We start from the raw sequence: 23,686 nt of genomic DNA, 5'->3' as shown, positions 1-23,686 counted from the left end.
TTGGCATTCACGCTAGCATGATTCAGCCTCTGCCCCTAGTCTTCTCTTGCTCTCACTCAAATGTGTTAGGATGTGGTCCATCGCATTCTTTCCAAAACTGAGACACCAGAAGTTCAACAGAGGCAGCAGTGATCGACTCAGTCATTGCCTCCAACCGAATGTAATAATGATTTGCTTTTTGGTGGCAGAAAAAATACTAAGTGGTGTCACTTTGTGGGGGGAGCAGGAGCTGGGGGAATAATGGAGTCCTTTGCTGCTTCTGGCATATCAAGTTTTGGAATAAAAGCTTTCTAAGGCCCTTTCTAGCCCCATGATCCCTTCGGTTCTGGAAAATTCCATTCTCAGGGGACTCTCAGGCCATGAAGTTTCACCCCGCTTTGCGATCATAATGGGCCAGGGAACAGATGAATCCATCCATCCCCGGTACCTAGTCCACTTTGCGCTCTGTGTGTGTTTTTGAAAAGTTGTGAGATGAGTTATTTTTATTAAATTGAACAATTTTTCCCCACTGATCTATATAGGCTATGTGGTTTGAAGAGCTATTTCTTCATACTTTTCTCATTTTTTTAAAATTCCATCTAGCTTTTTGGTCAGGGTGTTGGTACAATCCAAAGAAATGATTAAATTACTAGCAAAGCTCTGTGTTTTGAGGGATCCTATGATTTAATGAGAACTCTTCAGGGGATGTTAATGCCTATCTCTATGCTGGCTTTATATCTGAATTTTTCTGTCTACTTTCTTTAGGGTTAGCATATCTATAGGTATAAGTCTGTGTGTGTGTGTGTGTGTGTGTGTGTGTGTGTGTGTGTGTGTATCTGTGAAAACATACATGGCTTTTCCTGATGGACTGAAATGTCTTTTTATCATTATTTGGCAATGGCAATGTCCTCCTACTTCACAGCCAGCCAGACAAGAGGAAGCATGCTATGTCCTACCCAGAGCCTCCTCCCAGCTCTTCCCTCAGATCTCAGATTTCATCACTTCCTGTCTGGTTCTTGATTACATGGAATATCATTTGTTCTTCACATTTTAAATCAATTTCTCATATTTCCTTTTTATTCCTCCTGGTTTCTCCCTGGGATGACAGATCTTTGGTCCTTGTAACTCAGGGCTCTGGCCCTGTAACTATAGCTACTCAGGTCAAACCCCAAGGGCTTTCCTGGGTGTACTGCTGTCCACATGTCACTGACCTTTCACACCCCTACCCTGACCCCTGTCCTCAAAATCAGTACTCCTTGTGGGGAGAGGAGACCTGCATGGCCAGATATTAAGTAAAATGGAGTAATTCAAACTGTGGTAATAGCTCAAGACTAGTGAAATGTTAATGGAACAAAAAAGATCATCCAAAAGGCTACATATAAGAATTGATTTACGACTTTAAAAAATCATGATCAATGAGAAATTCAATAAATGGTTCAGAGTAGTTGGTTAACAACCAGGAGGTGAGGTGGAGGGAAGTCAGTTGAGTGTTGCTCTCTTCTACACCGTGAAATAAATTTCAAGTGATTTAACTAGTGTTTCCTAAACTTCAGCCATTCTCATACCCCTATCACCAGTTTGCTGGATTTTGTTTATCACTCACACCATTATCTACATAAGTTTTAAAATGGACTCATCTTTAAAAACTCCTTGTCCTAAGCAATGCCATCTGTGAAAATACAGGTTTGATATGATGGTTATATATCTATTTGACAACACAAAATCATTAACACAAAAGTATTTATCAACAGAATTCCTAGAAGCATCTTATATTATCCCCAGGAATACTTATAGCACCCTCTGGGAAAGACTGAATTGAATAGTTACATATTTAAGGAGGGTATCCCATAAGAAATTGGTAAGAAAATGGAAGAGAATATTTATCATATACTTGTTGAGGTATGAAGAGTGTATATGAAGGACTTTTTACATTCAGAAGGGTAAGAAGAAATCATGAGAGGAAATACAAGCAGATTTGACTTCATAAAAATGTAAAACTCTGCTTGTACAAAAAACAGTCCTCAACAAACTCCATGCACAGTGTCTTTCATGAAATGGAAGCAGGCACCAGGTGAGAGAGCACTGTCTGTATGAACCCTCTGGTTTAATGTGACCCGAGTTTAGAGAGGACCATATGCCAGACAACAGCTGCCCCTGGTCTTTCTCTTCACCTGCCTCCAGGCCAGGTGCTGAGTGGCACCCAGATTTGCCAACGTGGCACCACACCTCCATGCATTCTTTCTACCAAGGCTTCCTCTACCTCAGGTCTTCCTAGCTTTAGCACTGTTGACATTTGGTTGGGATATTTCTTTGTTGGCGGGTTCTGGGGTAGGGTGTTCAGCAGCATCCTGGCCTCCATCACTTTCGGCAAGTAGCAGGCCTCCCTCCCCTTAAGCTGTGACAACCCCAAATGTCTCTGGACATCACCAAATGTCCCCTGGGGCCGTGGGGCCAAATTGTCTCCATTTCAGGATCTCTGCTCTAACTCCTGTTTTCTGCCTGGTGCCCCTGGGAAGATGAATCCCCCACCAGCCAGCCCATCCACATCACCTTCCCATGCTAAACCCCAAGCCAATGCCTGCACCTTCCTTCTGAACCATCTCCATTTTCATTTCTCCACCATCTTTTCCTTCTCCCAGAGCATTCAATTCTCTTATAGCATTTGTCACCTTAGTTCCGTATTTAATTATATCATGGACTCACAGATGGGAGGCTTTAAAAAAAAAATCTCATTTGTATCATCTAAACTCCTCTTCTTAGAGTTGAAATCAGGGACTAGAGATTTGGTCCTGGTTGCAGCTTTCTTGGCTGCTCACCACACTAGAATGTAAGCCCCTGGAGGGCATGCATTAACCACATCTTTTATTTTCTGTATTCTGATGCTTTGATGTCTGAGGTCTTGTAGACTCTGGAGGGACTGCCCCTCCCAGGGTTAGCCAATTCCTAGGGACAGTAAACAACTCACCTGGGAGTGCAAACCAACCAATCTGGAGCCCACACCCCTGCCACCTCCCTTACTGGAGTCTCATACTCTGGGCTACTATTCCCCTGCCCTAATTACCCCAGAGCTAGGTGTCAGATTCTAAGGACAGCCCTTATGTCCCAGAGCTTGCTGAAATTATTCAAATTAGCCAACCCTCAGCCTGCTTGCCCTGCCTCACTCTTCCTTCTGGTGAGAATGACAGTAAAGGCTCTTGTCCACAGTTTTCCCCATTTTCCTGCCTCCTGAGTGACCTGGCACTCGTCCATGTGGCCCTGCATGGTGCACCATGTCCTCTCCTCTTGGGGTCTAGGAGTATAACCAGTATCTTTTTAATGGCAGTTGTCCCCTGATCTGTTGGCCTGACCATATCTAAATAATAATAAAACCTATATTAAAACGGGGGGATCCTGCCTTGTTCACCTTCATAGCCTTACCCAACTGGGGCTCAGTGAATCAAATCTGACTTCAAGATTTAGTGGGACTTTTCTTCCAAAGTCTTCTCTTCAGTGTGCACACTGTTTTCCTGCATATTATTTCCACCTGTACCAGACATAGTTTTACCTCTCACATGTCCATAGAATGGGGCAGACAGACATTCAAAGAAACAGACTGCAGATTTTTGGCTCAACAAGAATCACATGAATTAAGAAGGGATTTTTTTTTTTCCTCATTAGGTTTTGCCTTCAATGTTATTAAAATAAGCTTACCTTCCTTATGCTAGGGGAATGCTGATATCTGCTTGGGTGAGTGACATAAGAAGGTGATCAAGTGGGAAAGGTTTGCTAAAGATAATTCACAGTGTCCTTAAGTCATAGAAACAAAGGCGCTTAGATCATGCAAAGGAGAAAATATATGGGAAAACACTCCGCACACATAAAGAACCCTATAAAACAAGGTATAATACTAGTAATAACCACTGTTCATTTGACCCTGCTAAATATTCTCAGCCACAGCGACAATAGAGATTGACTGCTTTAAAGCTCTACATTTTAGCACAGTGATCTCCCTTCCACCACTGACCTAATACTTCCTCTGAGTATAGTGTATGTGGTCAACTAAGACAATACATAAAAATGACATATTAAAAAAATACATCATGCACAGTTAGCTCTGTTTTTAGTGAAAAGCAATTAGCAAACCTGAACACTGCACTTCTGTGTTGCCTCTTCACCCAAGCCCAGTTGTTTATGGGTAAGGTAACACCCGGCACGTTGGGGTCTTGTAGCTGTGTGAGAATCTCCTGTGTTCTCTGTTTTTCACTGGAGAGTCAGGCTCAGTAAACAAACTGTCAGCTTTAATTAAGAGTCTAGACCCAACTTAAGCAATTGACTAGTCTTGAGAATAAAAGATTAAACTAAAGCATAATTCATGAATCTGCAGATGGTTCTTCCTTCAGAGTTTTGGGAGGATATTAAATGTGTTGTTGTTGTTGTTTTTTAATTTTTCCTTAAAACCACTTGGGGTTCCTACTTGTTGACATCCAAGGGACACACTATAAGTATATGGCTCCACAGACGCATGGTTGGGAGGACAGTCATGAAAGGGATGAATCATTTGGGATCAATCACATGGACCGAGCTAGGGCTTCCCTACAGAGTTCAAGAGCAGGTTTCTTAAAAAATATTTTTATTGTGCTAAAATGTGCTCCCATAAAATTCCCATTTTAACCCTTTTAAAGTGTACAATTCAGTGGCCTTAGTATATTCACAAAATCCTGTAGCCATCAGCACTATTTTTCTCCTCACACAGAAACAGGTTTTTGTTTGTTTTTTTATCACCTCAAACAGAAACTCCGTACCCATGAAACAATATCTCCCCAATCCCTCCTCCTCCCAGCCCTTGGCAACCTCTATTCTACTTCCTTTTTTTTTCCCCAAATATTCTTTTAATGTTTATTTATTTTTGAGAGAGAGAGAGAGAGAGAGAGAGAGAGAGAGAGAGAGAGAAACAGAGCGCAAGCAGGGGAGGAACAGAGACAGAGGTGGACACAGAACCCGAAGCAGGCTTCAGGCTCTGAACTGTCAGCACAGAGCCCGACATGGGGCTCGAACTCACAAACTGTGAGATCATGACCTGAGCTGAAGTTAGTCGCTTAACCGACTGAGCCACCCAGGCGCCCCTCTACTTCCTATCTTTGTGAATTTGTCCATTCTAGATATTTTATATGCATGGAATCATATAATATTTGTCCTTTGTATCTGGCTTCTTTCAATTAGTATAATGTTTTCAAGATTCCTCCATGTACTTGCATGTATCAGAAGCCTGGCTTTTGATGTGGCAGTTGTAAGGAGGCAGAACGTTATCGAGACCAGAGAAGAAAAGTTCCCTCCAAAGCGTTCATGTCTTGATCCTTGAGCACCTGTGATTAGAATAGGAGCAGGGGTTCTACTGGTTGACCAGTGTTTGAATGGCTCGGGGGCTCTCTTGCCCAGGAGCTTCCTGAGTTTGTTGCCAGAAAATTAAGCTTTGCTGTCCATCTCCTCCTCCATGGAGCTCGTTGTTCTTGGCCAAGTGCTCAGATGGGCAAGGGGCTCGGCCTTGTTGATCCAGTGCAGATCATCACTATGAGTCTGGCAATAAAAGTATCTTCAGTTGCCCTAGCACAGTGGGAAACATGGCACCCCATCCTTTGGACTAAGCCAATTTGCATTCCTGAAGATTCTCTGTCACTGGTCTCTGATTCACTCTAAGCAGAAGGTAGTTGCAGGCCTTCTTGTCCATAGGCTTAGTAATCCGTTTTGGGTTGGTTGCTGTGAGACCATCCCCTACAACCTGTATACTACCTGCAAGCTTTCTGGTCATCTTGGTCTAAGGCATCTTCAGTAGACACCACTGGGTAGTCCTTGATGAAGTACTTGCACCCAGTCACCAGCTAGTCAGGAGTGAGGCAATGGCTGGGGTCATCAAGAAACCTGAAGTTAAAGGTCATATTTTCCAAACTCTAAGAACTAGAGGCTATTGCATTCACATCATTCACCACCATGTAAATGTAGCCCCCTTTTCTTTCTTTCTTTCTTTCTTTCTTTCTTTCTTTCTTTCTTTCTTTCTTTCTTTCTTTCTTTCTCTTTCTTTCTATCTTTCTTTCTTTTCTTTCTTTCTTCTTTCCTTCCTTCTTTCTTTTCTTTTTTCTTTTCTTCTTTCTTTCTTTCTTTCTTTCTTTCTCTTTCTCTCTCCCTCTCTCCCTCTCTCTCTCTCTCCCTCTCTCCCCCTCTCTCCCCTCCCCTCCCCTCCCCTTCCCTTTCTTTCCCTTCATAATGTGGGGCCTGAATTCACAACGCTGAGATCAAGAGTCAGATGCTTAACTGCTTGGACCACCCAGGTGCCCCAATGGAGCCAGCCTTTCTAGTCACATTTCATTGCAGCTCCAAGGTTCTATATTCTCCAGGATATGAGTCAGCGAACTTTTCCTTTGAAGGGTCAGACAGAAAATATTTTAGGCTTTGTGGTCCAAGAGGGAAAATTGAAGAACTTAAACAAGAGAAAAAAACAAATGTCCACATATTTCTCATTGATGAAATAGAAAAAGTAATTACTTTTTTTTTTTTTTTTTTTTTTTTGGTATAGGTCTGTCAATGAGAAGAATATAGTTCTTTTTGGGGGAGATTAGAATTTGCCTAATTGAGGTTCAGAGTTAATAGTCTTCCTGTATCATTCCTCCACAAAACCTTCTCTTGCTTCTCCACCACACTGTTATCTTCCCTCCCATGAACCCACTGGAACATGAGACTCGAATCTCTCAGACTTCTACTCTACCTACCCTTACTCTGTATGGGGATGCGGGTTGAGAACACAGGCTCTGGGATGACTCCCTGGGTCTGACTTCTAGCTGGACTAATCGTTAGTGGTGCGACCTTTGACTATTATTTAACCTATCTAGAAGCTTCCGTTGGGTTCCCCGTCTACAAAATGAGTAACACTACCTACTTCATGGGGTTTTTGTAAAGATTGCATGTGCTAATGAATGCAAGGCTTTAGAACACTGCAGAATATTATAAAGCACTTGATATTAGTGTTAGACTTCCTTTGATTTTTTTTTACCCTGGCTTTTATTTATTTATTTTATTTATTTATTTTTTTTTTTTTTGGAGTTTACCCTGGCTTTTAAAAAATGTCCAAATATTCTTGGCTTGAGGGCCACGTGATAACAGGTAGTTGGCTGGATTATGGCCTGTGAGCCACACTTTGCTGACCTCTGCTCTAGGAAGTCAAGAGCAAAATGCCCCTCATCCTGCACATGGGAGATGTCTTTGCCATATTTGTTTTTGATGATGTCCTTCTGATTGGGCACAGCTCCAACCAGGAGGACTATGTCCTCCTGCACTGCCAGCTCTTCCCCACCATGACAACTACCGTGGATCACATAGAAAGCAGGAACTGACCAATCACTTCTGGATTGCCAGCCAGGACTGCGTGTCACGGTAAAGGTCACAGCAGCTCTGACTTTATAGGCAGCAGGTGACGCTTTGGGTATGGTATTTCCATCAAATTTAGACTTATTTTCCATGCCACCCATGTCTGTCACCAGTTTGTCCCTCCCCTCTGGTTCCATAAACTCAGCTTCTTGCTCATCAGGTAAGCCTAAAATTTTACTGATGTGCCCAACAGTCTCTGATACACCTTTTCCTGTACAGCAAGTCTTACTGTACAGAAGCTCTTGAACCTCACAGATACTGAAACACCCTGGGCACAGAGCTCTGAAGACACCTGTGTGGGGTTCCACCTTGATCATGGTGTTGCCATGGCGATTGAGATATCTGCTGTAGATGCCAGGGAGGAGGGTTATGTCAGCAAGCTCGCAGGTGTCGCTCTTACACCCCTGTGGGTGTCTCTCTTATGCCCCTGCGCTCTCCCTGTTGGCTACTCAGCTCCCTTCTCTGCTGTCCTCACTTTACATATTAGCTTATGATTAAATTATTAAATTTTATCCATTTGCTTTGATTTCAGCAAACTTTTGCTTGTTACTCAGCTTCTGTCGGTGTACAAAAAGCAACCAGCTCATGGCTCTTCCCTTTGCTCAACTTCAGAAAACATCTGTGTGAACTTAGGGCTTTGATTATGTGCCAGCCAATTTCCCTCATCTTTATATAAAGGTGCGGCGAGGCATCTGCACATCAAAATTCAAGTAAACAAGTCACTCGGACGCCAAACATTTTGTACCATGTTTATTCCTGATCCTTTCTCATCGTCGAACTGTCCCTTGTAATGGGGTGGGGGAGAGGGGGGCCATATGACTTATCATCCAAACCAGATCCTTTTCAGAGTACACTGAGGCACCGATTACCAATCCATGTGGGACTCATCGATGGTCCAATCCACACCCATGTTATAAAGGCGATGGACTTTATAATAGAAAGACTTCTAAGAGAATGCTTCATTCCAAAATCCTGAGCACTCAAAAACCCAGAAACCAAAGCAGCTGTAAGTCAGAGAGGAGACATATTTATTGTGTTGCTTGAGCTGGAAATAGTAAAGCTGTTGGCAGAAAAGACTTCTGTAAGTTGCTCATGGCTATGGAGGCTTTTCTAAGTCCCCCGGACTCCTGTCCCCATTCTGAAGACCCCACTTTACAGCGAGCCAGTGCACTGGTCCTACTCAGTGTCCTGGTTGTATCTGTACCCAAGTGTTCCCTACCACTTGCAGTGTCGCCTAGCATGTGGCTTTGCCAGAACGCGGCCAAGCATAGGACAAGGTCCTGCTCATCTCCATATTGCGAGGGGTGGGGTGTGTTTCTCCTGCACATCAAACATGCTCTGGAGAGTGCTGCTGAATGAATAGATGAGTCAGAAAAGCTAAAAGTGTCCCTCTGCTGTAGAGAAGAGGATTCAGCCTCCCAGAAGCATGGCTTGGGGAAGAAGAAGGGAAATCCCAGCCTCACCTCCAATACTACTGCCCACCTACCCATGTTCCCCCAGGGGTGCTACAGTCCCAGGGCCTTTGCACTGGCTGTGCCCTCTCCCTAGAACACTCTTTTTACAGATATCTCCATGGCTCTCTCCCTGCTAGTTCAAACCTTGGCTCATATGTCACCTTCTCAGAGAGACCTCTCCATCCATCCCATAAAATAGCATCTGCTCTGCTCTTCCCACCCCCCTCCCCCATTTTGGCCCTTCTCACTCCTATCTCCTTTTGTCTTCTTATCACCATGTTTGTGTATTAAGCGCCCTGTCTGCTTCTGCCCCTGGAATGTAAGCTTTGTGATGGAAGTGTTGTGTCTGTCTTGTTGACTGCTGCGCCCCCAGTGTTGGGCACAGTGCCAGGACGTCATCAGGGCCCAATGAATATTTGTAAATAGAAGGAGCCTGCCCCCTCCCTTCCTTTGTTAAAACAGAGAAGCTAGCTGATCTCTTATCCAAACCCACTGCTTCCACCTGGGCTCTGAATTGCATTGCTTCCTGCCTTTTGAGACTCTTGTTCTACTATTTCTTTTCCCTTCCTTATATTCAACAGCCTCCTTTCAGCTCTGTAATACTTCTGATATTTATCTTATCCATTCTATATAAGACGACACCCAGGCACAGAGAAGTTGAAACACTTTTTTCCGGTAGCACAGGGACAAAGTAGGGACACTAGGATTTGATCCCAGTAGACTGGCTCAGGAGCCCAGCTCCTGATTACTCTGCCAAGTTACTGGCTCATACCCACTAACATTTATATACTTATGTTTGCTTTTCTGAAATAAACACCCCAACCTTAATTTGACATTTCCCCTCAGTTCTTTCTCTGTGTCTTGCCAGCACTTTGCAAACTTCTTAATGCACTGTCTATGCTAACCATCTGTGTTCCTCATTCCATCCCCTCCTGGCATCATTCCCATCTGGTCTACGTCCTCATCACACCATCAGAAGAGCTCTTGTGTGAATATCTCGCAATGGACGTTACTCATTCCCCGTCTTATTTGAACCCCGTCATTGTGTGACGCCAGTGGCCGCGTCCTTCCTGGAGAGGTAAAGAGGTAAAGTCAGGGCTTCCTGGGTCTGGCCATGGGACAGACCTTCTCCCTCTGGAGGAAATATGCTACTAGATAATGACATGATGAATGATCCCCAATGAAGAGATGGGTTAGAGTCCTCAGGGCATCGTTAAGATTCCTTCTGGCTCAGAAAATCCATTATTATATTAAATCATCTCCTCTGAACACTTTAAGGTTCCACTTTACACTGACATAAAATCCCTCCTTGATTCTCACTGCTCCCCTGACAGGGTGCCCCCAATTAAAAGTCTTGATTTTTCTCTATATTCAAACTCAGCAAGGTTTTGTCCAGCAGTGTTTTCTATGGTTTTTCTCACAAAATATGAGTTATGTAAAATTTTCAAATACACAGTATAGCAGAATATGTTTTTTTTTTTCCCAAATGAAAAAGTCTCTTTTCCCACCAAAATTTACTTCCTAAGAGTGATGCTTTCTCCAATCCAGGTGATAATCCCTGTCCCAGGTGGACACATTAATAAAACGTATTCCTGGGGCGCCTAGGTGGCTCAGTTGGTTAAGTGTCTGACTCTTGGTTTCGGCTCAGGTCCTGATCTCATGGTTCATGGGTTTGCGCCCTGTGTTGGACTCAGCGCTGACAGGGTAGATCCTGCTTGGGATTCTCTCTCCCTGTCTCTTTGCCCCTCTCCTGCTCACGCTGTCTCTCTCAAAATAAGTAAATAAACTTAAAAAACAAACAAACATATTCCTGGGACGGGGATGCAGATTCCAAGAGATCAGTGCAAAATATTAGTAACCTCATCTGCCTGAGCCCACCATGTGCCAGGCTGGGTACAAGAGACATATTAATTTCCATATTTTGGTTTTAAAAATAAGATCCACTGGGCCCCAAAAGATTTGGCCCAGTGCAAACACTGACAGAGCAGGCATTGGGATCTCCTGTGACCACAGAAGCCAGTCCCTGACCCCCACCCTTCACCAGCTGCAAGTAAGGATTTAATATATTGTCAAGGGGGCTCCAGGGGGTTAAGAGGAAGCAAAGGTTAGCTCAACAAGTAGTCTTGAGGCAGCTGGTGAGCTAACTGGGGAAATACTCAAGTTGGATTCTTTACCCACACCGCCCCAGTAAAGACAAAACATGATCCAGCCATTGGAAGCTACGGTCAGGAATGGTTTTATATGAAAATTCATTCGATCCTACTGTCTGAGTCCGTTTGGGCTGCTGGAACAGAACTTATAAACAGAACTTATAAACAGAAATTTATTGCTCACTGTCCTGGAGGTTGGAAGATTGAGATCAGGGAGCCAGCACAGTTAGGTGAGGCCCCTTCTTTGTTCTAGCCTTGCGTGGTGGGGAAAGTGAGGGTGCTCCATGGGGTTTACGGGGAGGGCACTCATCCCATCCTGGGGGCCCCACCCTTGTGACCTGATCACCTCCCAAAGGTGCCACTTCCTAACAGCATCACATTGAGGGTTAGGATTGTGACCTGTGAATTTGGGGGAGGACACACGCACTCAGATGGTAGTGCCTCCCCTGGCCAGTTACTTAGCGTCCATCATCGGCAGTCCCTGGGCCTCCTGCTGCAGACGCAGCGTTAAACTTGGCCGTCATTTTTCCCTTTCGCATTGTGTTGGAAATATACTCCTGCAAAACCTGAGGCAAGAGGTTGGCAGCTCTGAAGACTTCTCATTTCATTCATGTGGCCTGCTGTGGATAAATCCGTGCTCTTTAAAGAGAAGCAGAATGCCCGTCCACCGTGCCGTGCTTTGCTCTTGAACCCACCTCGCCAGCACTTGAAAGGCCTCTACCTTAAGCCGGCCTTTCTTCCCCGTCTTTTGTTCACTTCTTGATAGAGCCACATTCAGAAACAGCATTCCCATTAATGCCAGCTGTGGCCTTTTCCCGAGGAAACCCCCCCGAGGGCACCAGTGTCACAGAGGACTTTGAAGTCACGTTTTTTTCTGGGTGTCAGATGTGTCCCCACCCTGCCTGCCCAGTGGTCAACAGCAGGGAGTGTTTGTGTCATACAGAAGGAGGACAGCCACGGGGCACCTGGGTGGCTCTGTTGGTTAAGCGTCCAACTCTTGGTTTTGGCTCAGGTCGTGATCTCGTGGCTTCGTGAGTTCGAGCCCTATGTCGGGCTGTGCACTGACAGCATGGAGCCTGCTTGGGATTCTCTCTCCCCCTGTCTCTATGCCCCTCCTCCACTTGCACACTCTGTCTCTCTCAAAATACATAAATAAAATAAAAAAAAAGAAAGAAGGAGGCCAGCCAGGACCATCAGTTAGGGGACTAGGGGTTCTGGCTCCTGATGGTTCTACCTTTGCAGCTCTAGACCTCTGTAGGTCTTGATGCCCTTCTTGATAAAGTGGGGTCTTTTTGTGGGACTGCAGTGACATGTACTGGACACACAGGAGAAGCAGCCATGCCTCACACTGGCTGGAGCTGGGGCAGGGGATATGCCACAGTCCTCTCCACTCCCCATTGTATTACACTGAGCTGCCTCACTTATGTATGTGTCCCACCTGACTCTGAAGTTTGAGATCCCTGGACTGACTCTTTGTTACTCAGGTAGCAACGTGCACGTCACCTTCTCCATTAACTCCCCTGATGCAGAAGCCCATCTTATGCCAGGCAGAGTAAGCCTGCCGGACCTGATGATGTGCAGGGAGTGGCTGGGGGGTACTAATTTCTTGCTCCTCAGGGACAACTGACAAGATGCTTATTGACCAAGTCAACCATAGACAGAAGAGGAACACCCAGGACCCCAGCCCTTTGCCCCCTGCAACGTGTAGAAGACGAAGCTGCTGGAAAGGAATATCTGGGAGCCTTGTTCTTCCTACAGTACAGTGCAAGGCTGCTCCCTGAGGCTCACTGATTGAATCGCCAACTGATAGAACAGTAAGAGGAAGCCAGCCCACGCTCCGGAAGGATACTTAGCCCCACTGTCTTCAGGTGACAGTCGTGGCCTCCATCGTCAACCCTGCCCTGTGTTCTGCAGGAGTCTGGGGCTCTGGGGAGGGATTGCGGTGGGGTTCTGCTCCTTCGGTCCTCTCTGTGAGCCCACTCTTGATTGCCTTAGAGAAAAGCCCAGAGATGGTGCTCAGGGTGGAAAACACGACCTCCAGCCATGCTGAGTTAGGGCATGGAAAAATGAGTCCACTCAACAAAGATCACTGAAGCTTGTAGCAGGTGGGGGTGGGGTAGGGATAGGCGTAGGGAGGATGGTGGCAACAGAGGGGGTGTCAGGTTGATCTAGAAACAGGTGTCTGGATGGGGGCTTAAGAAGAACTTTGTGTGGGTGGACAGAGCCCAGAGGAGTGATCATGCAGAGTTACTACTGCTGGGCACCTAGCATGCAGCACTCACAGGCCATGCCCTCGCTGAGGATTTTCTCCTTCCATCTCTATCACAGCCCCGTGAGCTGGACATTTTTAGTATTCCCATTCAGTTAGAGATGGTAAGCATTGAATCCAAGGATTTACAGCAAGGAGGGGCTGGAGGCAGGATCTGAACCCGGCTTTGTCTGACAGATTGTCTCCAAATCAGGAACGTGGTGTAAAGGGTTGGGGTGAGGGGGCAGGTAAAGCCTGGCAAAGCCTGAGTGGAGTCCAAACTGGGGCTTAGTGTGACTGGAACAAACCCAGAAGAGAATCCAGAGAGCAGGGCCAGGCAGTCGTTGTACCTGGGACACTACACCTGACTGCAGACAGATGCCCAAAAAACGTCACCGGGCAGAGTGGAGAGGAGGAAGCATGAAGCCAAGTCCTATAACGGGTGTGCGCGCAGGGGTCTGGGACTGTCCATCCGACTGGATTCCTCCCCTTTCATTCTAGAAGGCTTTGGCCCTCATGCATGGAATGTTTCTAGCAGCTTTTCAGGGAGTTCAGGCTGTGCCTGGTGTCTGTTGTGAATATGCACAAATGAAAGGTGCAACGCTGGACTGGAAACTAGCCCCTCCTTTGCTTTTCCTCTTGCCCTGAGCTTCAGTCCAGACTCCCAGAGGGGGAGATTGGGGCCTGGGAGCATCACAGTCACAGGCCTGTCTGCCTCCAGCGTCTGGGCTGGTGGCTCTGCATGGTGCTCTGGGAACAGTGGTTCAAGGTACAATTTTGGGCTTTGTACTGGGGCTGCTTGAGAGCACTACCCTCTCCCCACTTCTCCTGCCACCAAATTCCCATGGAATATGCCAGGGAAGAAGCTAGGGTGAAGTGGAGGGGGAAGGGCTAGTCTGCCCCTCCCTGGAGTTGAGAATAATCCACAGGCAAAGAGAATTCCTCTCCATGTGACCAGAGCGGACTGACAAGTGGATGGGGAATGTAACCCTTTTCATGCTCTGGTAAAACACCCCGGCATGTGAAGGGTTTTGCATGGCATGTTCGGAGTGGGGAGGAGTGGGGACAGGGCACCTACCACTGCCTGGCATTTTTTTTTTTTTTTTTTGACAGAAAGGCGTCTTTGATCCAATGCTGTCAAAAAATGAATAGCAAAAGAACACAGGCTTTAGGGTGATTCCCTAGCTTCGCCTTCACAAGCAGAGTATTTAAAACTGAGCCTCCTCACTCCTTTAAGGGAGTAAACTCTGAAGAGTCACTGAGATGGTGAATACATACAAACAGCTTGGCAGATGCTTTGTTTTATTTTGTTCTGGTTAAAACTTTTCGGAGAGGAGAGGTTGGTCACGGCTGAATTCCTCTGCCTTCCTGTCATTTTGTGCCAATGAGCACGCACTTACTGAGCACCTACTATGTGACAGGCTCCTGAGCTGGGCCCTGGGGGCACAGTGGGGATAGACAGGGAGCTCCCCGTTTGAAGGTGCTTAGCATCTCCATTTGGAGACGGGAAGTGCACACATACACACCCGAGGAAAGCAAATGTCCCAGCAAAGGAAGAGTGGCCCTGAGAACAAAACAGGGGGAGTGGTGAGCCTGTGGACTGGGGGGAGACTCGGCACTGGTCGGGGAAGAGCTATTAAAGGAGCCACATTTTGTCAGAATCCTAGAATCTGATGAGGAGCCAGCCTTGCCAAGGACTGTGGGAAGAGCCCCAGGCAGAGGGGTCAGCTGAGGCCAGAGCATGCAGGCAAGAAGCTCCTGATGGGTCAGTGGATCCCGAATCTTCCCTCCTTTAATTTTTTTTAAATCTTTATTTATTTTTGAGAGAGAGAGAGAGAGAGGCAGAGTGCGAGTGGGGGAGGGGCAGAGAGAGAGGGAGACACAGAATCCGAAGCAGGCTCCAGGCTCTGAGCCATCAGCACAGAGCCCGACGCGGGGCTCAAACTCGCGAACCGTGAGATCATGACCTGAGCCGAAGTCGGACGCTTAACCGACTGAGCTGCCCAGGCGCCCCTTCTCTCCTTTAAAATTCATGTTTCTGGACCCTCCCCACTCCAGAATATGGTCTCTGAACCTTCATTCCCATTCCCCTCCTCCTCCCCACCTCTGATACTGAGCCTGTTTTCACCTCAACATTGTGGCTTTATCGTAGAACCTCCCATTTCTCCTTCCACTCCTGGTTTCTCTGCCTTATTTTTACAAACGCATTCTTCCCTTTGTAAAATAGTGTCCTCCTGCCTGGTCTCCCCGCCCCTGACCTGCTTCTCCTTCCTTCTCAAACCTCTGGCGCGGCCAGACTGTGATCACTGCTCCTTTGATCAGGGACCTCTTTTTGTTTTGTTTTGTTTGGAATATAATTTATTGTCAAATTGGCTGACATACAGTGCGTACAGTGTGCTGTTGGTTTTGGGGGTAGATTCCCGTGATTCGAACTCTCCTTCTACCTCATCATTGTCTCACAGGTCACCAGGGGCCTGACAACAGCCGAGACACTCATTCCTGTGGTCCTCCTGCCAGGAGCACTCACCTCTCGTGCTCACTGCCTTTCCTTTGGTTCCCCTCCCATCTTTCTGGCCATCCTTCTCCATGGCCTTTGCTGTCTTGGCCTCTCCTTCCCACCCTCTAAATGAGGGCAATGGCCAAGGCTTAATCCTAGGGTCTCTGCTACTTTAGGAATTTCATCTCTACTCGTGGCTTCAGTCAATGTCTCCCTACAAATGGCTTCCAATTTCCATCTCCATCTTCCATGACCTCCCTCCTGAATATAATTCTCTCATGGATTGGTCCCCTGTTGCTCACCATCTTGGTGACCATGGACAATCTCTCACCATCTCAGCGCCTTTGTGGCCATACTTGAAACATAAAGGAGAATGGACCACCTGGCCTTTTGTCCCTGAGCTCCAATAATTGGTGATTCAGTTATTTTTAAATGTCTTCATTCCCACATAGATAAACTCCATCTTGTTAAAACCATCATGTTTAAGACCAAGCCATTGTCCCGGCCACCACTGATGGTCCCCAAAGTGCTGTCACTTCTTCTCTGTACCAAGACGCCCTAACTCTGTCTTCCTTTCCATTGACATGACCACACCCCACACCCTCCAAGCTGCTCCTGTAGACGACCTGAGTGGTCTCCCCAGCCTGTCCCCTTCTGAGCAACTCACATATTCTCTGCACACTCCTGTTCAAAACCTTTCAGGGGTCCCCACTGTCCATGGCATCTTGTCTTCAGTTTTGTGGATCCCTTTGAGAATCCTTTAAAATACATGTATCCTTTGCCCAGAAAAATGCCTACAATTTCAGGAGGTTCACAGATCTCTTGAGATCCATCACGGACTCTTTAGAGGTCTTTGGACCCCAGCTTAAGCTGAAGTGACTCCCCAAAGAACCAAGTGTGAGTTCCTCAGCACAGACAGCTTGGCTCTGAGCCCTCTGACCTGGCATATTTCCCTCCACCTCCAGGCACCCAGAAGCCTTCACTCCAGCCAAGCCCCTTGCTGTCACTCATACCTTCTTTGCCCTGGGCCATTCTCCCCATCTGGATCACCACCTTCATTTTTTTTTCCAGCTAAGTCCTTGGACCCTTCCTGTAAGTCCCACCCTGATCCTGTCTCCTCTAGAAAATGTCTACCTTGTCCCCAGCCCTTGGTGGGGACTCCCTCTTTGGAACTCCTATAGTATGAATCATCAGTACCGTTAGCATAATAATGTCACTTTCATTTTTATTACAAGGCAGGGCTCACCGCTGAGGACAGGCTCTGCCGTTGCACACCCGAGAGGTTGGTTGGTGACGATGAATCTTCCTGAAAACCAAAGGAAGAAGGCTTTCCAAATCCGCCAACCTAGCTATGTTCGATAATAGCTTTTTCGTATTTTATTGCACACACTCAGGTGCTTTTCTGAAACATGGAATATTGAGCATAATTTATCTGGAACGCCAATCCTGCCGTAATAGAACGAGTCTCCAAGTGGTGCTGGAAGGTGGGAAACAACAGTGCTACTGCACCTTTCTTGCAAGTTTATCAAGGCGCTTTGTTGACATGTGAAAGTGTCTACTGTAATGCCTGGCATGTGGCAGGTGCTCCGTGTGTTAGCTTGCCTGCTCTGACAGTGGCCCTTTTATTCTATTTAACGGAGAGAGCAGATGGTGGGTGAAAATAGACCAGCACCTATTACTGCCCCGCTCTAAAATTTCAGGGCAAGGAATTCAGAGGCATAGCAAGAGGATTTGCTGTTTCCAGGGAGTCTGGACTCCATCCAGCAGGGAAGCTCATCCAGGGAGGCACCCAGTTGTGATGTGTGAGTTCATCGAATGGTCATTGTACAGATGGGGAAACTGAGGCCCAGAAAGCTTAGGGCCTGCCGTTAAGGTAACGGCCCGGTGGTGGCGAATCCACAACCAAAGCCCTGTCTCCAAATTGTTGCTCACTCCAGACACGCCTGTCATCAACCCCTAAGGATTCTCTGCCCCGTCACACCACAAACGCCTTGAGTCCTTTCTCTGTACTGGGTTCAGCCTTGCACGGCGCCAGCATCCAACAGAGGGCTTGTGAGCACCTGTATACACCGAGTCGGATGCATTTTACTCACACAGCTTTGTGATGACTGCACGGAGCTCATGGTCACTGTCACAGAAAAGTAGGCACCAAGGAGCCTCCCGGGGCTTTTCTCCAGGGGCACCGTGAATGCCTAGTAAGGCTGCTGTTTCTGCCCCGGCCCCGCATCGGGAACGGATGGACTTTTCCAGCTGACTGGCCCGTGGTGCATAGCATGCCCTGGTTACGCTGAAATGTTGCATGTGAGAAACTGACACTCGAGCCTGTACCGCGTGCCCTGCACTGGAGACACACTGGTGAACGGGACAGAAACGGATCCGTCCCTCACGGAGATCATCTTGTGGCAGATGAAAACAGTAAGAACAAAAGTAAACAGACCACTGCCTCGTCCAGGCTGAATGACCCTCTCTGTGGCTAATCTCCGCCTGCTTCCAAGACAGAAAATAAAAACAACGCTACACAATGGGACTCTGATGAAGACTAAGAAATCCAAAAGTCAACACGTTTTACTTTATTTTCTCTCAATTGATCTCAACTCCCAAATGTTCCAGCTTCAAAAGGTAAGATTAGGTACCATTAAGCCAGTCAGACCAGCATTGATTTAAAATCCCTCCTTGATGCTACAGGATGGAAGAGGTTGCAGACCCTTATTAATCTCCTTCTTTATCAGCTTCATCTCAGCCTGCCAGGAGCCAGCCTGTCTGATTCCCGATTCTGGCCACATCCCTCCAGTCCTCTGGCTTCTGTGTACCAGGCCACGGAGCCGGTATAGAACCGTGAATTACCCTGCAAGGAATACTTTAGCAGGGGGCTGGTCTTTCTTCATGGAATCAGGAAGAAGGAAAGTGGGGCTTCATCTATAAATAAGATAGAACTCTAAGGATTCCACAGAAGACAGTTCTATGGCAGGGGCTCATATAACTCAATACATTTCTCACCTCTGGCCATGGAGAGAAACATATACATGATCTCAGGATGTCGATGTCAGGGGCCTTTCTGAACCCCAAGGAGCTAATTCCCTCCTTTCCGTCTTTTTTTCTCCAACCCAGCACTTACTCTCTGCCAGGCACCCTGCAGGGAGCTGGAAGTACAATGGAGCCCAGGTCTGCAATGGTCCCAGCCTTCCTCGGGCTACTATCTAGCAGGCAAGAAAGATACCATGCAAAACACACAAGACCCATAAAGCCCAAGGAATCGTGCAAAAAAGCAGGAGAGCATGCCCTAAGACGGCAAGATAGGGGTCTAACCTAGTGGCATTGCTGGGGGTGGGGAGGTCTCTCGAGTCGAAATTGTCCTTGTCTTTTGAGTCATTCACAAGATTATTTCATCGGACCATTCCTTATCTGTACGCTGGGCAATTTCCCAGGTACAGTGAGAAAATGTATCCGTCACTAGGTACTTTTCGGGGAAGATTAACTCACTTCTTCTCTATAGGAATTTTGCAAGGAGTTGTCGAAGGTTTGCTACCAAAGGGGCAGATAGTGACCAGGGGGAAGAAGTAAGGCTAGCACGTGGTCGCTGCATAGACGTCAATTGTTTTCTGGATCCACCTTCACGTGTTCTGCCAGCTCCACATTATTGACTTAATACTTTACTTTGCAGTGACTCACTTAAAAATTTAAATGAATTTATCATAAAAGGAATCTTTATATCACTGCCATAAATAGAATACCAATATCCCTTGCCCCGAGTAGAAAGTAACGGCAAAAATAAACGCAGTTAAATTCTCTGCTACCGACCTGCCCAGAGGCTGTCTTTACCTGAAGGAGCAGGTTGGTTCTAAAAGGCTCCATTATACTTGTCTTAGATCGCCCCCAGAGGCTTCCTCCCTCAAATCTTCTGCTTTCCAGAACAGAGCACAGTTTGGAATGAGACTGTAGGCTGGGCAGGTCACCAAAAACACTCGGGAACCCCAAGAACTCTAGGGGAGTGTTATTGTATGTGCCAACTGTAAAGGGAGTGCCATTTGCTGTGTGAATGACCACCTCTCAGTCAAGCTCATGAGGGGGCTTAATGATCCAGTCGAGGAGTGCTCTGCTGTCCAGCTTCTCCAGAAATTTCATTCACGTGCTCTAGGCCTGGGTCAAAGTTGTTTCTGGTACAGACCGGCCGCAGCCTCCTTAAAAACTGATTTAGTAAGTCAGTTAAATACTTGATTAGGATTTCTCCTTGCCTTGCCTCATCTGGGAGAGGGGCAAAGAGAGAGAAGCAGGTTAATCTCTAGGGCTAAATTGCCAGCACCTGGGAAATGGCCAGCTAGACCTTGAGAAAATTCAGTTCTTTTTTTTTGTGTTTAGTAAGTAGTTACTTTATCTCAGTCTCAGTTTACCTCTCCATAAAGTGGGTTTTGCAGGGGCTTTATGATCAATGTGTGAAATAATGTATGAAAGGCTCCTGGTGCATACACAGGCCTCCAGCAAGTGGCTATAATTATGATTAATGTCTTTTGACATCCATTTGAACATAACTCTAGGCCAACTTTGTGATGGGTAACAGGGATACTCAGATAGGTTTCCCCTTGTCTCATGGGCCTACATCACTGCCTTGGGCTGGGACTCTGCAGAAACCAACTATTCCCACCAATGGAGAGAGTGTATACACAAGTTACCTGGGGTCTTGTTACAATGCAGATTCCATTTCATTAAGTCTGGGTCTGGGGTGAGGCCTGAGATTTTTCATTTTCACCAAAACTCCAGAGGATGCCATGTGGCTGGTCTGAGGACTGCCCTTTGAGTGACAAGGCTCTAGCCCAGTGGTTCTCAAAGGATGGTGCCTGGAAGGACCAAGGATCCTTGGGACTTGTTCGAGATTTGGATTCTCAGACCCCACTCGGGACCTGCTGAATCAGAACCTCCGGGGTGGGGCTAGCAATGTGTGTGTGTTCTTACACCCTCATGTGATGCTGAGCCACAGCTCTGGCACTTCCCGTCCCTGGAATCCACCCACCGCACTTGCTCATTCCTCTTGTGCTATGGGAACCATGTGGCCTGAGCCTAAAAGGGAAGAGACAGCTGTGTCTCAGCCCTTCCTAGGCCAGAAAGAGCCAAATCTCTGGGCATTAGCATGTGGGGGCTCTTTTCTGTTTTCAGATTCACTGTTGACCCCCAAACACTAGATCAGGCGACCCCAATGCAGGTGGTAAGGAAAGGGGCAGCTAGGGACCTCGTTCTGCTAGGGAGGATGAGCTGGCTGTCCACCGCCCTACTGTCTTCCCCCACCATTTGGTGCCTTCCATGTGGCTTGGGCTTTTACGAGACCTCATGGGCTCCTCCACTGAATGGAGACAGGCAGGCAGACCAACAAGTATTTACAGAACGCCACACACACACACAAATTATGCGTTTGCACTTTCCACAATCCTAAATCCCAGGTGTTGGGTATTTGCTCACCTGCAGCAAGTGTGTCCAAATATAACAAACACCAGTTTGTATTTCTGTAAAATCTACGTCTACATCCCTTCTTCTTTTTCTCCCCCTACTTCCTCCGCACCACGCTTTTAGTCACTATATTATTTTTTGAACTAAAGCACGTGCCCATTGATGTTGCTCGGTTAATATCGTAACTACCCTCTTAAAATAAATCAATGGGTGTTGAGCACCTGCCAGACACTCTTCCGGCGGCTCGCATCTGTATGTGTGTTTTTAATTGTGGTAAAGTGCGCATAACATACAATTCACCATGTTAACCATTTTTAACTGCACAGTTCAGTAGCGCTAAGTACATTCTCGTGGTTGTAAAACCAGTCTCCAGAGTTCTCCTCGTCTTGCAAAACTGAAACTCTGTACCCATTAAATAGGAGCTCCCTCCTCCCCCAGCCGCAGGCCACCACCTTGCTACTTCCTGTCTGGATGTGTTTGACGACTCTAGGCCCCTCCTGTAAGTGGAATCATACACTGTTTGTCTTTTTGTGACTGGCTTATTTCACTGAGCATCATGTCCTCAAAGCTCATCCACGTTGTTTTCTTCCTTTTTAAGGTGGAGTAATATCCCGTTGTATATGCCACATTTTACTTATCCTATCATCCACCCATGGACATCTTTTGGCTACCGTAAATAATACTGCTGTGAACATAGGAATATAAACACCTGTCCAGGCCCCTGCTTTCAATTCTTTGGGGTAGACGCCCAGATGTGGAATGGCTGGATCATACGATAATTCCATTTTTAATTTTTTGAGGAACCACCGTCCCGATTTCCATAACGGCTGCACTATTTTTCATTCCCATAGTCCGTGTTTTATTTAATCCTCACAACACGGTGAGTTGGATATTATTGGCCCCATTATTTAGATTAGGAAAGTGGGGCTCAGAGAGGTGAGGGCACCCGCCTGCGGTCACACAGGCAATAAGTATTTCTCAAGAGACCAGAGCCTCAATGTTCTCACAGTAACCCTCAGGTTGGCAGCTGAGAGAAATTTGCAGGGAAGACCTAAATGAGTTATTCTGACACTGCTAGAGGTCGGAGCTTTGGTGGGCAGCACCAGGCAGGCTGGAGAAGGGGCCATGGCGCTTTGGCTGGTTCTACCCCCAAGGCTGGACCACGTGGGCCCATGCAAGGCCGTTTGTCAGCATGCCGTGCTCATGCACAGCAGCACAAGAGGCATCCTGCCCAGGGCCGGGATAGAGGCACCATTGCAGGTTTCTTTCTTACCCTTCTCTTTGCTTCTCCTTGGAACTAAATCTACCCATCAGGGTATAGTCAGACATCACCCAGGGTCCTCTTAGCACCAATTCCCAAATTTTGGGAACTGCAGAGGTTCAATAGGAGAGGATTTGCTTCTCACAGGAGAACGGCAAATGAAAGCCACTGGCCTGATGAATTTACCAACTCATTTTCTCTGGATATCTTCTGCCTCCTCCCTTCATTATTTAAGCCACGGTGGCATTTACCGAGAGAGAAGGTGTGAATTAATCCTGGGTATCGCTCCTCCGAGTGCAGCCAGCCAATGTTCTTGTTCTTGAAATCGGAGATGGGTAACCAGCGACACACACCCACGCCTCACCGGGCAGAGTCTGAGCGCGGCTGCCCCTTCCCCCAGCATCTGCCGAAACGGCGCGCCCAAGGGCAAAGGCCATCGCTGCGTTTCGGAGGCTCACCTGCCCTGCCGTGAGTCTAGTGTGCAGTGTCAGATGTCCCCAGTCCCCTGTACAAACTGTGTGGCGCAGAGCGTATGGAGGAGGCCTCGGGAGCTGGAAGACCAGGACCAGCCGCCTTGTAGTTGCCGTGCACAAAAGCGGCTACAGCCTGCGTGGGCCGTGGAATCAGGCAAACCGGCCTGGAACCCCAGCTCCTCAGTTTCCCCACCTGCGTGACCTCAGTAAATCCTGGAACCTCTCCGGTCCTCCACTTCCTCCTCTGCAAATGGGCAAAGAGGGTGGTTGTGAGGCTTCAGCGGGTGACCCGTGGGGCTCTTGGCAGAACGGGGGGCCCAGAGGCAGTCCCCAGGCCACAGGGCTCCTTGGGTGGGTACCTCCTCCCGGCAGAAGCCTGTCCCCTTCCCTGGCAGCTTCCTTCCTCTCTCGCCAGCCCCCCCCCCCCCCCCCCCGCGGCCTGAGGAAGCTGAAAGCCCCAGCCCTTCTGTCTTTCCCCAGAAGAAAATTCCTCCAGGCCTTAATCATTTGTGTTGTTTCTCTCTTCCTTCAGTGTGTATCTGTCTGTCTGGTAATGAGACAGGCAAACAAATGCCGTGCTCCAGAGCCGATGTGATGAGACTTGGCGGGGCAAGCAGGTGGCTGGGGGAGGCAGAAAGACGGAAGGCAGAGCGGGAGCACCGTCGTGCCACAGGGTGATTCGACGCGGCAGTGGTCCTTAGGCTGCAGGATGCTATCCCGGCCTCGGCACTGGCCCGCCGCCCCGCGGGTCTCTTTTGGCACTGGTGCTTCCCACAGACCTTTGTGTTTCCCA

The 23,686-nt window shown here is 47.4% G+C and overlaps 1 protein-coding gene across 1 annotated transcript in view; it reads right to left on the bottom strand.

Moving 5' to 3' along the window:
* Positions 1 to 23,686, bottom strand: part of ST8SIA2 (ST8 alpha-N-acetyl-neuraminide alpha-2,8-sialyltransferase 2) — a 67,048-nt gene that overhangs the window by 34,758 nt on the left and 8,604 nt on the right. The gene's annotated exons all lie outside the window — the stretch shown is intronic.

Source organism: Panthera onca, chromosome B3 (genome assembly GCF_046562875.1).
Source record: "Panthera onca isolate mPanOnc1 chromosome B3, mPanOnc1 haplotype 2, whole genome shotgun sequence".
NCBI classification, from domain to species: domain Eukaryota; kingdom Metazoa; phylum Chordata; class Mammalia; order Carnivora; family Felidae; genus Panthera; species Panthera onca.
The sequence above is the reverse complement of the archived record's forward strand: the minus strand, read 5'-3'. Positions and strand labels throughout refer to the sequence as shown.